General features: G+C 44.9%; 1 long non-coding RNA gene across 1 annotated transcript in view; it reads right to left on the reverse strand.

Moving 5' to 3' along the window:
* The window catches only part of LOC111558030, a 100,248-nt gene that overhangs the window by 7,323 nt on the left and 74,390 nt on the right, over positions 1-18,535 (reverse strand). The window contains exon 7 of the long non-coding RNA XR_006600180.1: positions 2,063-2,202. This is a non-coding gene — a long non-coding RNA (uncharacterized LOC111558030). The remainder of the gene's footprint in view (positions 1-2,062; positions 2,203-18,535) is intronic.

Genomic DNA, 18,535 nt, shown 5'->3' on the forward strand with positions numbered 1-18,535 from the left:
CACCTCCATGGGGAGCCCTGATTCTCAGTCCAGAAGTTGTACCATGACACAGGCAATCACCTGAAAGATGACCTTCCAGAATATGGTTTCACTAACATTGCAGCTCACTCCCAGACATCGCTAGCGTTCAGGACTGCAACCCCTGCCTCCACCTTCAAAAGGCCAATCTTAGAACAACATTATCTCCTGACGTACAACCTGATATGAACTGTCAGACAGTCTGGGTTTACTTCCAGGAAAGAGATTTCAGGTGGAAAACTCTCAACTTCATGGAGCCAAATCTACTTTAACAAGAGTCATTCCATGGACAGTGAAGGCAGCAAAAGGCAATGCTTGGCAAAGCTGGGTTGCTGTGTTGCCCTCAGACTATTTTCTTTGTGGTGTTGATTGAGATGGTTTCAACTTGACACTTGATGTACTCAAGAATCACATGCAAAATTGAAAATCTCTTAGAAAATGACACAAAAGCACTAGACAGAGAAAGGCACATGTGTTTCCTTCTGGCCTCTCAGGCAGTCTGTCGGCAAATGCTTGCTGGAGTGGTTGTAATGTAGTGGCTCTGTTGTAAGGGGTTGAAGATAGAGAGGTGGTCAGGGTTCTGTACCCACTCACAGAAAGAGCTTACGAGTTAACAAAAACAAGATGCCAGTGAGACAGAGCAAGCCCTAACCCCAGCTATGGGAAGGACGAACATAAAGGTGAGTCTCCAGGGAAGAGAAGACTTCCCTTTCCAACACGAGTGAGGGACTCTAAAGTCCCCCATCTCCTCCTGAGAACAAAAGGAAATACTGTACAAAGGAGGAAACATGTGACTGAATGCACCAAGTATCTGACAACCCCACGAAGACACACAAGACCAAGATGGGGAAGAAGGAAGCCCAGGACGAAGCCAGCCTGGCAGTTGGACCCAAACTCCCTAGGACTCATCATTGATGTGGGGGGCATACATTTGAATGGCAAAGAAGCTGAACAACTTTATGGGCACAGACTTAGAAGTAAACAAGTGTAGTTCGGGGTGGCCAGAAAAGATGAGCCCTAGTGAAGCTGCGGGCTTTGGCCAAGACTCAGAAGAGTTACACTTAAAAAATCAGGGGACAGGAAACAACTTGACTTTCTTAGGGATTGGGCCTGCAGTGAACAATCTCACTGGCAGAATGGATGCAGGGATCCAGTACTGCTGGTACCCCTACCCACTTTCCAGAAAGCAACTTCCATTGTTTCTTGAGCAAGATAATTCATTTTTTTTCCCCACACATTTTTTTTTTAAATTTTTTTCTTAAGTTTATTTATTTTTGAGACAGAGCATGAACGGGGGAGGGTCAGAGAGAGAGGGAGACACAGAATCGGCAGGCTCCAGGCTCTGAGCCATCAGCCCAGAGCCCGACACGGGGCTCGAACTCACGGACCGTGAGATCGTGACCTGAGCTGAAGTCGGACGCTTAACCGACTGAGCCACCCAGGCGCCCGTCCCCACACATTTTTGACCCATCTCTGGTGCTGAACAAAAATGACCTAATTGCTGGGTGACAAAACAGTGTGATGCGATTAAAACCTATAGGACAGTGTAGGTGGATCCAGAGTGGATCCAGGTATTAAAGTTATTAATGATGGTACCTTCCCTCTTCTGCCCTCAAAACATGACACAATGTGTGACAAGCACTTAGGACAGAAAGGAAAATGCAGGTTACGTTACAGAAAGCAAGGTAGGAAGGGAAGGTCCAATTCTACTGAATGCATTGGGCAAAAATACTCTGGACCCAGTTCCAAAAGAAATACAATTATCTCTACTGGCTGCCATGTTCTCCCATACAATCCTGTCCTTGTGACAGTTCTCACATGAACATCTTTTCTAAAATTTTTTTAACATTTATTCATTTTTTGATAGAGACAGAGTGCGAGTTGGGTAGGGCCAGAGGAAGATACAGAACCCAAAGCAAGCTCCAGACTCTGAACTGTCAACACAGAGCCCGACATGGGGCTTGAACTCATGGACCGTGAGATCATGACCTGAGCCGAATTTGGACGTTCAACCGACTGAGCCACCCAAGCGCCCCCATCTTACTTTTTTGTAGGCACTTTTCTTTGTTCATAGAATTCTTCCAGGTTATGTGCTTTCTCCTTCAGCTGTTTGACTTTTGCTTCTTTTGTGGCTTTCACAGGCCTCAAATGCATTACACTTGTCTTCCAGGGCATTTTTATTTTCTGGAAAAAAAAGGTGTTTTCTTGATAAACGTGCACATGACCTGAGTCTTGATTTTGGTGAGACAGAAAAAGCGCAAGAACCATGAAGGCATGAAAGTATTCTTTCCCTTACCAATGCAAAGTCATTGCCATCATATGGGGATTTCTCTCCAACAGAAAATATAACTTCTAGTTGACAGTTATTGGACCTCAAGGCTCTTAGCTCTACATCCTCAAATTCAACATTTGCATCTTGTGGTTAAGACAGATATGAGAAAAGACTTTCACGGAAAACTGATCACACAACAATTTGTACCTCACACAACAAGATTGTGCATTGCAATCAACAGACACCTTGAGGCATGAATATAACTAGAAGACAAAGATGATGGAAAATAGTTCATGTCTAACAACTCATGGCTTTCTTAGTGGTGTATGTATGTATGTATGCCTGTTTATCCCCCATTCACGTTGAAAATTTACTATTCAGCATTCAGAGAGAAAGAGACTATTGAGCACCTGGGTGGCTCAGTCAGTTGAGCATCAGACTCTTGATTTTGGGTCAGGTCATGATTGTAGGATCATGTGATCCAGACCTGTGTTGGGCTCCACACTGAGTGTGAATCCTGCATAAGATTCTCTCTCTTTCCCTCTGCCCCTCTCCCCCATTTGCATGCCCCCTCACTAAAATTAAAAAAAAAATCATAAAGCATAATTTAAACATATTTTTTAAAGGGAAAGGATTATACACTTTGGCTATCACCCTTTCTCTCTCAACTATATTTGGGTATTTTCTACATATCTTGGAGGGCAGAGTTGAATGATGTGATAATTACCGAGTTGTGAAAATAAAAGATAACTCCTAGTCCTTGAAATAGCAAATCTCATCTTAGCGGTCCTAGTAAAATTCCAGCTCATTGGTCAGACAGAGTTTTGGCTCCCAGAGGCCCACTGTCTATTGTGGTAAATGGCAGGCAAATATGCTGTGCTCACTTCACCCAATGAACAAAAACCCTCCAAAGCCAAATTACGGTAAAACTCAGCAGCCAACTCTTAACCACTTCCTGATTCTTCACATTTCTTTCTCTCTCTCTGAGTTTGCAAGGTAGCAAGTGCACTTTGAACGGTGTCATTTAAAATTTCATTAAAGTGGGTGCCTGGGAGGCTCATTCAGTTAAGCATCTGACTTCAGCTCAGGTTGTCATCTCATGGTTTGTGAGTTTGAGCCCTGTGTCAGACTCTGTGCTGGCAGCTCAGAGCGTGTGGCCTGCTTTGGATTCTGTGTCTCCCTCTCTCTCTGCCCCTCCCCCGCTCATGCTGTGTCTCTCTCTCTCTAAAATAAATAAACATAAATAATTTTATGTTTACTTGTACTCAACAAGTACAAAAAAATAGAGATCATACCGTGCATAGTTTAAGACCCCAATGCTATGAAACTTGAAATCAACCACAAGAAAAAATTTGGAAAGATAACAAATACTTGTAGACTAAAGAACATCTTACTGAACAATGAATGGTGGAATGCAAGCTGCTGCAGCCACTCTGGAAAACAGTACGGAGGCTCCTCAAAAAGCTAAAAAGAGAACTATCCTACAACACAGCAATTGCAATACTAGGCATTTATCTAAGGGATACAGGTGTGCTGTTTCAGAGGGACACATGCACCCCCATGATTATAGCACCACTATCAACAATAGCCAAAGTATGGAAAAAGCCCAAATGTCCACTGATGGATGAATGGATAAAGAAGATGTGGTGTGTGTGTGTGTGTGTGTGTGTGTGTGTGTGTGAGAGAGAGAGAGAGAGAGAGAGAGAGAGAGAGAGAGAGAGAGATGGAGTATTACTCAGCAATCAAAAAGAATGAAACCTTGCCATTTGCAACTACATGGGTGGAACTAGAGGGTATTATGCTAAGTGAAATTAGTAGTCAGAGAAAGACAAATATCGTATGACTTCACTCATAGGAGGTCTTTAAGACACAAAACATGAACATATAATGGAAGGGAAACAAAAATAATATAAAAACAGGGAGGTGTACAAAAGAAGCACACACATAAATATGGAGAACAAACAGTGGGTTACTGGAGGGGTTGTGGGGGGGATGGACTAAATGGGTAAGGGGCACTAAGGAATCCTCTCATGAAATAACTGTTGCACTATACGGTAACTAATTTGGATGTAAATTGTAAATAATAAAAACTAAAATTAAAAAAAAAAGAATGAATGGGTGAACCAAGAAGTTAAAGGGAAAGTTAAAAAGTACATGGAAGCCAATAAAACTGATAACACCACAGTCCAAAACCTCTGGGATGCAGCAAAGGTAGTCATAAGAGGAAGTTTAGCAATCCAGGCCTTCCTAAAGAGGGAAGAAAAGTCTCAGATACACAATGTAAGCTTATACCTTAAAGTAATGGAAAAAAGATCATCAAATAAAAACCAAATCCAGCAGAAGACAAGAAATGATAAAGATTACAGCAAAAATCAATGCTTTCAAAACTGAAAACAAAAACAAAAACAAACAACAAAACCCCCCCCACAAACAGTAAAAGAGATCAATGTAACCAGAAGCTAGTTCTTTGAAATAATTAATAAAATTGATAAACCACCAGCCAGTTGGATCAAAAAGAATAAGGAAAGGACCCAAATAAATAAAATCAAGAATGAAAGAGGAGAGATCACAACCAACACAACAGAAATATAAAAAAGAATAAGAGAATATTATCAGCAATTATATACCAATAAAATGGACAATCTGGAAGAAATGGACAAATTCCTAGAAATATACAAACTGTGAAAACTGAAAGAGGAAGAAATAGAAAATTTTTAATTTTTTTTAACGTTTATTTATTTTTGAGACAGAGACAGACAGAGCATGAACGGGGGAGGGTCAGAGAGAGAGGGAGACACAGAATCTGAAACAGGCTCCAGGCTCTGAGCCGACAGCACGGAGCTCAACGCAGGGCTCAAACTCACGGACCGCGAGATCATGACCTGAGCCGAAGTCAGCTGCTTAACCGACTGAGCCACCCAGGCGCCCCAGAAATAGAAAATTTGAACAGACCCATAACCAGTAAAGGATTGAATTAGTAATCAAAAATCTCCCAAAAAACAAGAGCCCACGGCCAGATGGCTCTCCAGGGGAATTCTACCAAACATTTAAGGAAGAGTTAACACCTATTCTCTTGAAGCTGTCCCAAAAATAGAGATGGAAGGAAAACATCCAAACTCTTCCTATGAGTCAGCATTACCTGGATTCCAAAACTAGACAAAGATCCCACTAAAAGGGAGAAGAATAGACCAATTTTCATGATGAACATGAATGCAAAAATCTTCCACAAGATATTAGCCAACCAGATCCAATGATACATTTAAACTTTATCCACCATGACCAAGTGGGATTTATACCTGGAATGCAAGGCTGGATCCATATCCACAAAATAATCAATGTGATTCATCACATTAATAAAAGAGAGACAAGAACCACATGATGCACTCAATAGATGCAGAGAAAGCTTTTGACAAAATACAGCATCCTTTCTTGATAAAAGGATTCCACCAAAAAACTGCTAAATGATCCATGAATTCAGCCAAGTGGCAGGGTATAAAATTAATGCACAGAATTAATTAATGCATTCTTGTACACAAACAAAGAAGCAACAGAAAGAGAAATCACAGAATCGATCCCGTTTACAATTGCACCAAAACCCATAAAATACCTAGGAATAAATCTAACCAAAGAGGTGAAAAATCTATACACTGAAATCTATAGAAAGATTATGAAAGAAATTGAAGATGACAAACACACAAAAACGAAAAACATTCCATGCGCCTGGATAGGAAGAACATATATTATTAAAATGTCAATAGTACCCAAAGCAATCTACATATTCAACGCAATGCCTATCAAAATAACACCAGCATTCTCCACAGAGTTACAACAAACAATCCTTCAATTTGTATGGAACCAGAAAAGACCCTGAATAGCCAAAGCAATCTTGAAAAAGAAAACCTAAGTAGGAGGTATCACAATCCTGGACTTCCAGCTGTATTACAAAGCTGTAATCATCAAGACAGTACGGTACTGGCACAAGAACAGACACTCAGGTCAATGGACCAGAATAGGAACACAGAATTGGACCCACAGATGTATGGCCAACTGATCTTTGACCAAAAGAAAGAAGATCCAATGGAATAAAGACAGTCTCCTCAGCAAGTGTGCTGGGAAAACTGGACAGTGATATGCAGAAGAATGAGCCCGGACCACTTTCTCACACAAAAAGACACTCAAAACGGATGAAAGACCTAAATGTAAGATAGACAGCCATCAAAATCCTTAAGGGTAAAGCAGGCAAAAACCTCTTAATGTTGGTGTCCACAACTTCTTACTCAACACGTCTCCAGAGGCAAGGGAAACAAAAACAAAAATGAACTATTAGGACCTCATCAAAATAAAAAGCTTCTGCACAGAGAAGGAAACAATCAGCAAAACTAAAAGGCAACCAACAGAATGGGAGAAGATATTTGCAAACGACATATGAGATAAAGGATTAGTATTCAAAATCTATAAAGAACATACCAAACTCAACACCCAAAAACGAGTAATCCAGTGAAGAAATGGGCAAAGACACGAGCAAACACTCCTCCAAGGAAGACATCCAGATGGCCAACCGACACAGAAAAAATGCTCAAAATCACTCATCATCAGGAAAATACAAATTAAAGCCACAATGAAACACCCCCTCACCTCTGTGAGAATGGCTAACATTAACAACGCAGGCAACAACAGATGTTGGTGAGGAAATGGAGAAAGAGGAGCTCTTGCACTGCTGGTGCACTGGCTTGCACTGCTGGTGCAGCCACTGTGGAAAACAGTATGTAGGTTCCTCAAAAAATGAAAAAGAGGACTGTTCTACAACCCAGCAGGTGCACTAGTAGGTATTTATGCAAGGGATACAGATATGCTACTTCGAAGGGACACGTGAACCCCAAAGTTTATAGCAGTATTATCAACAATAGCTAAAGTATGGAAAAAGCCCAAATATCCATCAATGGATGAATGGATAAAGACGTGGTATATATACATATATATATACATAGTATGTATATGTGTGTGTGTATGTATATACACACATACGTATATGTATATACATATACGTATGTGTGTATATGTATATATGTACATATATATATACACACATACATATATATACATATACATATATATACACACACATATATATACACACACATACATACATACACACACCATAGAATATTACTTAGCCATCAAAAAGAATAAAATCTTGCCATTTGAAACTACATGGATGGAGAGCCTCCTGGGACCTAACACTAACTGTAACCATAACCCTAACCATAACCCTCACCCTACACTTAACCCTACTAGCACATGAAAAGTAAACCAGATCCACTGCCGCACATGTGCCCTAACTTCAGCCCTCCATGGAATTAACATCATTGGTGTCGCTTCAGCCTTAGCGACTTCCCTGTACAGAACCCTTACCCTAGCTAAGTGTCTATCCCCATGGGGACCCAATTCCAAAGTCTGACAACAGCACGCACATGGGTTCGAGAATCGGTGCAACAATACTCGGCATGGAACATGGAACATCACCATGTCTTTTGCAAGTGTGATTGCAGCTGCACGACTGGATTCCTGAGGCCTATTCCAAGGGTGGCCCAAACATCTCTCTGACCTTGGATCCTAAGAACTGACACTGACCGGCACGCTCCCTTATGTACTCCACTCAGCCTTTCGGGGAGACAACTGCACTGTTGTGGGTTCAGTGCCTGGAGACTCCTGGGACCTAAAACTAACCCTAACCGTAATCCTAAACATAATCCTCAACTTACACTTAACCCTATCTCTAACTGAACCCTATACTTGACCCCCACCTTTGCTAGGGCCCTCAACACAGCCCTCAAGGGAGATCATGAGACTGGAGTTGCTTCAGGCCTGTCGACTTCCTTGGAATGAACCCTAACCCGAGCTAAGGCTTTCTCCCCATGGGGAACCAATTCTAAAATCTGACAACAGCAACCACAAGGGTTCGAGAATCGGTGCAAAAATACTCAGCATGGAACGTGGAACATAACCATGTGATTTCAAAAGTGCGACTGCAGCTGCACAAGAGGATTCCTGAGGCCTACCCGAAGGGTGGCCCATACATTTGCCTGGCCTTGAAACCCAAAGACTAATCCTGACAGGCACCCTCCCTTGTGTCCTACACTCAGCCTTTCGGGGAGACAATTGTTCTGCTGTGCGTTCAGTGCCTGGAGCTTGCTGGGTTAGGACCTAACCCTAACCCTAATCATAACCCTAATCGTAAACTTCAACTTACACCTAACCCTATGTCTACCCCAAACACTACACTTGACCTGCACACTTGCATGGGCACTCAATTCTGCTCTCCAGCGAGATCACGAGACTGGAGTCTCTTCAGCCATGGCCACACCGCTGGAACGAACTCTAACCCTAGCTATGGCTCTGTACGCATTGGGACCCAATTCCAATGTCTGACAACAGCTCTTACACTGGTTCAAGAGTTGGTCCAGAAATAGTTGGCATGGAACTTGGAACATCACCATGTCACTTCCAAAGTGCGGATGCAGCTGCACGGGAGGATTCCTGAGGCCTACCCAAAGGGTGGCCCATACAATTGTTTGGTCTTGGAACCCAAATACAAAGATTGATGGGCACCCTCCCTTGTGTACTACACTCAGCTCTTTAGGTTGACACCTGCTCTGTTTGGGGTCAGTGTCTGGAGTCTCATGGGACCTAAACCTAAACCTAACAGTAACCCTAACCATAAATATCACCCTACACTGAACCCTATCTATCTCATTAACTCTACACCAGACCCACAGCTGCGCATGTGCCCTGATTTCAGAGCTCCATGGAATTCACAACACTGGAGTTGCTTCGGCCCTGGTGGAATTCCTGGACCAAACCCTAAACCTATCTAAGTGTCTCTCCCATGGGGAACCAAGTCCAAAATCTGACAATAGCACACACAAGGGTTCGAAAATAGGTGTAGAAATACTTGGCATGGAATATATATCATCACCATGTTATTTCCAAAGCGTGACTGCAGCTGCACGACAGGATTCCAGAGGCCTATTCGAAGGGTGGCCCATATGTCTCTCTACCTTTGGATCCTAAGGACTGATACTGACCAGCACCCTCCCTTGTGTACTCCACTCAGCATTTGGGGATACAACTGCTGTGCTGTGGGGTCAGTGCCTGGAGCCTCTGGGGACCTAACCCAAACACTAACTGTAACCTAACCATAACCCTCACACTACAACTAACCCTATCTATCACACTAACTCTAAACCAGATCCACAGCCACGCATGTTCCTAATTTCAGCCCTCCATGGAGTTCACAACAGTGATGTCGCTTCATTCATGGTGATGTCCCAGGACTGAAGCATAACCCTAGCTAAGGCTCTATCACATGGGAGCCCAAGTCCAAATCTGACAAGAGCATGCACACTGGTTCGAGAATCAGTGCAGAAGTACTCGGCATGGAAAGTGGAACATCACCATGTCATTTCCAAAACACGAGTGCAGTTGCATGAGAGGATTCCTGAGGCCTATGGGAAGGGTGGCCCATATATTTCTCTGGCCTTGGACCCAAAGACGATCCTGACTGGCACGCTCCCTTGAGCACTCCACTAAGCCCTTCATGGAGACAACTACATTGTTGTGCGTTCAGAGCCTGGAGCCTCCAGGAACCTAACCGTAACCCTAACGGTACCCCAACCATTACCCGCACCCTACACCTACCCCTATATCTAACCCTACCCTACATTGAACCACACCCTCCCATGTGCCCTCAATTCAGCCCTCGAGGGAGATCAGGAAACTGGAGTTGCTTCGGGCCTGGCGACTTCCCTGGACCAAACCCTAACGCTAGCTAAGGCTCGGGGACCCAATTCCGAAGTCTGACACCAGTACGCACACGGGTTGGAGAATCAGTGCAGAAATACTTGGCATGGAACGTGGAACATCACCATATCATTTCCAAAGTGCGACTGCAGCTGCACGAGAAGCATCCTGAGTCCTACACGAAGGGTGACACATACATTTGTCTGGCCTTGGATGTCAAAGGCTAATCCTGACTGGCACCCTCCCTTGTGTACTCCACTCAGCCCTTCGGGTTAACACCAGCTCTGCTGTGGGAACAGTGTCTGGAGTCTTCTGGGACCTAAACCTAACCCTAATCCTAAAAATAATCCTTACCCTACACCTAATCCTATCAACCTCAATAAGCTACACCAGACCCATAGCCACGCACGTACCCTCACTTCAGCCACCCATGGAATTCACAACACTGCTATGGCTTCTGCCCTGGTGACGCCCCTGGACCGAAACCTAACCCTAACTGAGGCTCTGTCCCCACGGGGACCCAATTCCAAAGTCTGACAACAGCATGCACATGGGTTAGAATATCGGTGCAGAAATACTCGACATGGAACATGGAACATCACTATGTCATTTTCAAAGCAGAACTACGCCTGAACAAGAGGATTCCTGAGGCTTATATGAAGCTTGCCCAATATTTTTTTGGCATTGGAACCCAAAGACTAATCCTGACTGGCACCTTCCCTTGTGTACTCCACTCAGCCCATCGGGGAGACAACTGCTCTGTGGTGGGGTCAGTGCCTAGAGCCTCCTGGGACCTAACCCTAGCTCTAACATAACCCTAACCATAACCCTCACCCTACACCTAATCCTAACATTAACCCAAATCCTACACTTGACCCGAACTGTCACATGGGCCCTCAATTCAGTCCCCGAGGGAGATCACAAAACTGGATTCGATTCTCTCCTGCTGACTTCCCTGGACCTAACCCAAACCCTAGGTAAGGCTCTCTCCCTGTCGGACCCAATTCCAAGTCTGAAAACAGCATGCACACGGTTTAGAGAATCTGTACAGAAATACTCGACATGGAACATGGAACATCACCATCTCATTTCAAAAGCGCGACTGCAGCTGCATGTGAGACGAATCCTGAGGCCTACCCAAAGGGTGACCCTTACATTTGTCTGGCCTTGGAACCCAAAGACTAGTCCTGATTGACACCCTCCCTTGGGGACACCACTCACCCCTTTGTTGAGATAACACCACTGTTGTGGGTTCAGTGCCTAGAGCCTCCTGAGACCTGACCCTAACCCTAATCATAACCCTAACCGTAACCTTCACCCTACACCTAACCCTATCTAGCACACTAACTCTAAACCAGATTCACAGCCACGCATGTGCCCTCACTTTAGCCCTGCATGGAATTTAAAACACTGGTGTCGCTTCAGACTTGGCGACTTCCCTATACTGAACCCTGACCCTAGCTAAGTGTCTATCCCCCTGGGGACTCATTTACAAAGTCTGACATCAGCACATACATGGGATCAAGAATCGGTGCATAAATACTAGGCATGAAACGTGGAACATCACCATGTCATGTGCAAAGCACGACAGCAGCTGCACGAGAAGAATCCTGAGGCCTACCCGAAGGGAGGGCCATATGTTTGTCTGGCTTTGGAACCCAAAGACTAATGCTAGCCAAATCCTTCCCTTCTGTACTGCACTCAGGCCTTCAGGAAGACAACTGCTTTGCTGTAGAGTCACTGCCTTCAGTCACCTGGGACCTAACCCTAACGGTGAATCGAAACTTAATCCTCACCCTAAACCTAACTGTATCTAGCACACTAACTTTACAGAAGACTCACAGCCACACATGTTCCCTCACATCAGCCCTCCATTGAATTCACAACTGTGGTGTTGTTTCAGCCTGGCGACAACCATGGATGGAACCCTTACCCTAGCTAAGGCTCCTACCTATGGGCACCCAAAACCAAAGTCTGACAACACCATGCGCCTGGGATCCAGAAGCAGTGCAGGATCACTCCCGATAGAACCTGGAACCTCAGCATGTCATTTTTCAGGCCCGGCTAAAGCTTTCTGAAAGGATTGCTGAGGCCTACACGACCAATGGCCCATACAGTTGTCTGGAATTGGAACAGAAATACTAAAACTGACTAGTATCCTCCCATGTGCCCTCAACTCAGCCTTTCAGGGAGACAACTGCACTGCTGTGGGTTCAGCGCAGGGAGAATCCTGGGACCTAACCCTAACCCTAACCAGAACCCTCAACAGAAACCTAACGGTATCTCGAACCCTATCCCATGACTCACACCGTTGCATGGACCCTCAATTCAGCCATTGAGGGAGATCACGAGACTGGAGTCGCTTCGGCCCTGGTGTCGTCTCTGGACCGAGCCATAACCCTAGTTAAGGCTCTCTCCCCATAAGGACCCAATACCAAACTGACAACACCACGTGCCTATGGTCCAGATGTGGTGCAGGATCACTCAGCATAGAATCTGGAACATCACCATGTCATTTCCAAGGCCCGGTGGCAGCTGTCCGAGAGTATTCCTGAGGCCTACCCGAACACTGGCCCACACCGTTGTCTGGCCTTGGAATCCAAAGACTCATCCTGAGGGCACCCTCCCTTGTGCCCTCAATTCAGCCCTTCAGGGAGTCAACTGCACTGCTGTGGCTTCAACGCCTGGAGCCTGTTGGGACCTAACATTAACCAGAACTCTCAACCAAAACCTAACCCTATCTCGAAAACTAACCCTACAGTTGAGCCGCACCGTCGCATGGGCCCTCACTTCAGCTCTCGAGGGAGATCGCAAGACTGGAGTTGTTTTGGCCCTGGCGATGTCCCTGGACCGAAACCTATCACAAGCTAAGATTCTTTCTCAATGGTGACCCAGTACCAACGTCTGACAACACCAAGCGCCTGGGGTGCAGAAATGGTGCAGGATCACTCAACATATAATCTAGATCATCACCATGTTATTTCCAAAACCCGGCTGCAGCTATCCGAGAGGAATCCTGACGCCTACCCAACCCGTGGCCCATAGAGATATCTGCATAGGAACCCAAAGACTAATCCTGAGCAGCACCCTCCCCTGAGCCCTCAACTCAGCCCTTTGGGTAGACAACCACACTGCTGTGGGTTCAGTGCCTGGAGCCTCTTGGGACCTAACCATAACCCTAACCCCAACTAGAACCGCCAACCAAAACCTAACCCAGTCTCGAACCCTAACCGTACACTTGACCCGTACCATCACAAGGGCCCTCACTTCAGCCCTTGAGGGAGATCACAAGACAGGAGTTGCTTCAGCTCTGGTGATGTCCCTGGACCAAACCCTAACCCTAGCTAAGGCTCTCTTCCATGGGGACTGAATACCAAAATCTGACAACACCATGCGCCTGGGGTCCAGAAGTGGGGCAGGATCACTTCACATAGTCCTGGAACATCACCATGTCGTTTCCAAGGCTGGGCTTCAGGTGCTCGAAAGTTTTCCTGAGGCCTAACCGACCAGTGGCCCATAGAGTTGTCTGGCCTTGGAACCCAAAGACAAACCCTGACCGGCACCCTCCTTTGTGCCCTCAACTCAACCCTTCGGGGAGAGAAGTGCATTGCTATGTGTTTAGCGCCTTGAACCTCCTGGGAACAAACCCCAAACCCTACTTCTAACCCTAATCAGAAACCTCAACCAAAACCGAACCTAACTCGAACCCAAACCCTACAATTGCTCCACATCATCATATTGGCCCTCACTTCAGACGTCGAGGGAGATGACGAGACTGGTTTCGCTTGGAGCTGGAAACGTCACTGGACCGAACCCTAACCCTAGATAAGGCTCTCTCGGTATTAGACCCAATAACAACGTATGACAACACCACATGCCTGGGGAACACAAGCGGTGCAGCATCACTCTGCATAGGACATGTAATATACTATGTCCTTTTGAAGTACCGGTTGGAGCTCCAGAGAGATTTCCAGAGGCCTACCTGACTAGTGGCCCATAGAGCTGTCTAGCCTTGGAACTCAAAGAATAATCCTAATCGGCACTCTCCATTGTTCCTTCAAATTAGACTTTCGGGGAAACAACTGCACTGCTCTGGTTTCAGCGCCTGGTGTCTCCTGGAACATAACCCTAAACTTATGCCTAAACCTAAACAGAAACCTGAACCGAATCCTAACACTATCTCAACCCTAACCCTACAGTTGAAAAACACCGTCGCATGGGTCCTCAATTCAGCCCTATAGGGAGATCACGAAATGAGAGTCGCTTACGTCCTGGCAACGTCCCTGTGACAAACCATAACCCTAGTTAAGGCTCTCTACCCATGCGGACCCAAAAACAAAGTCTGACAACACCACGCCATGGGGTCCAGAAGTGATACAGGATCACTCGGCTGAGAACCTGGAACATCACCAAGTCATTTCAAAAACCTGGCTGCAGCTGCCCGAGAATATTCCTGAGACCTACTAGACCACTCTCCCATACAGTTGTCGGGATTGGAACAAAAAGACTAATCCTGACAGGCAACCGACCTTGGAACCTCTACTCAGCCCTTTGGGGAGACAACTGCAATGCTGTGGGTTCAGCCCCTGCAATGTCCTAGGACCTAAACCTAATTACTAACCCTAACCCTAACCCAAACCAAACCCTAACTTTGATCCTAGCCCTAAATTCTATCCCTAAGCCAAACCATGGCACTAACCTACCCTAACCCCAACTGCAACACTATTAACCATAAACCCTACACCGAAACGCTGAAGCCTAAACCCCAAATCCTAATCCAAATCCTGACTGTAACCATAAACTTAAACCCTAGACCTGAACACTAAACGCTAACCCTAATCCCTAAACCATAAATCCTAAACACTAACCATAAACCAAACACTGACCTGACCATAACACTAAAACCTAACCACTAACAAGTAACCACGAAAACCTACCCCCTACCCCCAAACCTAAAACCTAAACTCTAAACAATAAAACCTAAATCCTAACTCCTATCTCCTGACCCTGACACTACCCTGACCGTGACCCTAACCATGAAGCTAATGCTGATACTAACACTAACACCTAAGCCCTACCCTAACCCTAACCATCACTCCAACCCTAGCCCCTAAACCCTAAACCTAACCTTAACCCTAATCCTAACCCTTTAAATCTAACCATCTAATCCTAACCCCGAACCGCTAACCCTAACCCCACGGACAGTCCTTCATCACCCGTCATGGGCTATGAACCACCCCCCCATCCTCCACCTCCTCTATTTGGGTAGATAAACTGAAGTGGTTAGGGATTTCTAGAGCATATTCATCTACTTCGTGAAACACTTTGTGGGAAAAATGTAGAGATGGTTGTTAGGGCTTGGCAATTCAACTACAAAACTGCCTGAGGACTCTGTAACATATCTCAAGTTTCTCAGGACATATGTTCAATAACTGTATCATTTCCCCGTAATGAGGTCAGCTTTAGGTTTCTCCTGTCAAAAAGAAAGAGGATTTTTACACAAAGACAGATGTATCAGGCGTACTGGTGCATATTTTACAATGTTTTGAGTTCTGTGAAGGATGAGATGGACCCCTAAGTATAGGAGCCTTAGGTATCCTGTGTGAAATGGGGCACATGCATTATATGACACAGAACTTGTGGTCACCATAATGGAAGCACCAGTGAAGGAGTGGGGGAAACTTGAATCACACAGGAATAGAAATTTGAGAAATTAGAGGACAGTAAGCAGAGTTTGAGGAAGTGCAGAGGGGAGGGTACTGGGTTCAGTGAGATGCAGTTGCAGCCCATTCCTGACCACAGCCTGAGCAGGGAGCATGAGTTCCACACGGAGCTACTATGTGGGATCACTCTCAGTGCACAATGCAAGGTTCCTCTCCAAAATGTCATATTTGTCAAAGTGCACCTAGGTGATCATCTAAAAAGGTTGTTGTCTCCCTGCGTTATCTGAAGGTTCTGGATATTTATGGGTGAAAAAAAATGCCCTGGATATATAGGAAATTTAACTTGGTCTTAAGGAAATGCTTGTCTGCCTAAGTTCATATCCTTCAGTGAGACTAAAAATGAAGACAGGATCTAGATCAGCTGAGTGCCTGCATTGGCCTTTAGCTTGGGTAAACCTACAATTCAGGGATGCCCAGATGCCACCCCTGCTGGACCCCTGACATAACCTGACTACGGCTTTGCATCTATCTCCTTAAACTTCTCTCACAATATCCCGAGGGTTTCCCTGTGTTCTTGCTATCTCAGCCAGAATACCAATTCTCAGTGGGACCTACACAGAGCCTGAGATGGGTTATCTGTGAAAGAGGGGTAATATTTGTTACTAAGGACATAATGAAAAGTAGACATTGAATATAGAATGCATCTGCAAAGTGTCTTGGAAATATCACTCACCCTTCTCACAGTTTCAATTAAGATATCTCCACACAAATGATCATCAAAAAAAGATGGTCACAGAAGTTCATTGAACTAAGACGGTTAACGCCTCAGCCCAGGGATTGGGGATCGCCACTTTAAAGAAGACAAAGGCACACTTATTCTATTAAGATTCAGGCCCTACCAGACAAAGAAAGAAAAAGATAATTACGAGAATGTGTATATCAGAGTTCTACATCTGAGATATGAAGACAATCATATTCCATTACATATAGACTCCCAGATGCATCCACACACTAAAGTGTTCATCTGAGGCCACAGATTAAGTACCGAAGAGGGAATGCATGTAGGAAAACATAAGACTATAGGGAAATAACCCCAAATCTCGTAAATCTCACTGCCTTATACGACAACTATTTTGAAATTTGAAGAGGACTGTGTGAGGTGACAGAGTATGGTGATTATATATCTTAAAAATGTGTCAGATCTGCCTGCATGCTTTCTCCGCTCACCCTGCGCTCTCCACTTTGTTTTTCTTAATATCCCTTAATAGTACTTTCACTGTTCTGTCTCTGTTTCAGTGTTTGCTTCTAGGAGGACCTACTCTCACCCCCCATCAAATGCACACAGTGCGGTTCCTATACACACAAGTAACAAACTAGCAGAAATCGCGGTGGTGGAGGATAGTAGCAAGATCGCCCTTTTTGCAGAGGAGCCCAAGAGAGTTTTCTGGGTGATGGTAACTTCCTATATCTAGATGCATGGGGTGCTTGTGCTCATTTATTTTAGAAATATTCACTGACTCCTGGTGCTTGGGGTCAGATAGACAGGTACCCGACCCTAGCATATGGCTGATTTCTAATGGTGGGTAAGGATCAGGGACCAGCAGTGACTGTGGGAGATGAGTGAGGAGGCCACACATGGAGTCAGATCCTCCCTCAGGATGCCATGTCTCCACGGACAGCAACCTTGTGCAGGAGGGCTCCGAGGACCACATATTTCTTGACCAGTCCTGTGAAATGCATAATCCTACTCCAGATTTCTCACTGAGGGATGGACAGGGCAGAGGCCAGCAGCTGGAGGACACCCTGATCATGGCTGGAGTGGAACAGTGGGCCTGGGAGATTGAGTCAGAGAACGGGAAGGCAGAAGATAGTGGCAAGGATTTTGAGATATAAAGAGAAGAGGAGAGAAGGCAATGTTTTCTACTGACTTCACCCACATTTCTGTGTGAACAAAAGGAGATTCTTGTCTCGCAGGGAAGGGAAGAGGGCTGGCAAAAAGACAGGGTGACATTCTCAGCTCAAGTGCTCAGGATATCTGCCTTGCTCTTGAATACATATCACAGGAAGCCTGTGCATTCTGTCATAAGTGGAACTGCAGCTCATACCATTTAGTGAAAATTAAAGCGATGATGAAGACCTCATCATTAAAGTATTGCAACCAGAGTATGTGAACATACAGAGAGATACAATAGAAGCAGAAGTCCAAAGGTAAACCGACTGCAAAACTTATGGGAATATAGACTATTAGAAAAGGAGATACCCCAATGCCAGCTTTCAGACACCTGGGCAATATGTGAAAACGTGGGAAAAAAAGTAGTCCTTACTTCGAAAGCAACATTAACATTAGACACAAAGGGATCATGATGGAAGGTTTAGGGAGAAAGCATATGATTTCATGGTGCTGTACCATGGTCCTGTACCTTCAATCTCATCAAAGTATACCCTTTAATTTGAGGTTTGTTATATGTAATTATACCTCATTAAAGAGAGTTTCAGTACATAAAATAATAGAAGCAAATGTGGGAAAGTTCCTTTCCAATCCTGAAGTGCATGTGTAATATGAGTCTGTCTTCCCATGTCTCAAAAATCCAAAATAATAAGACATTTAAAAAATTAATAATAGCAAAGTAAGAGTACCCTGAGCTCACCCTGTCCCATATTTTCAACTGCATAACATCCACATCCAAGTCCATGAACCAAAGAGCGATCCAAAGACTGGCAGAACAAACTCCACACCGAAGTAGAGAGAAGCTGCATCAGAAAGGTTAGGAATGTCAGAAAG

The sequence above is a fragment of the Felis catus genome, chromosome B4, assembly GCF_018350175.1.
Source record: "Felis catus isolate Fca126 chromosome B4, F.catus_Fca126_mat1.0, whole genome shotgun sequence".
Lineage (NCBI taxonomy): Eukaryota > Metazoa > Chordata > Mammalia > Carnivora > Felidae > Felis > Felis catus.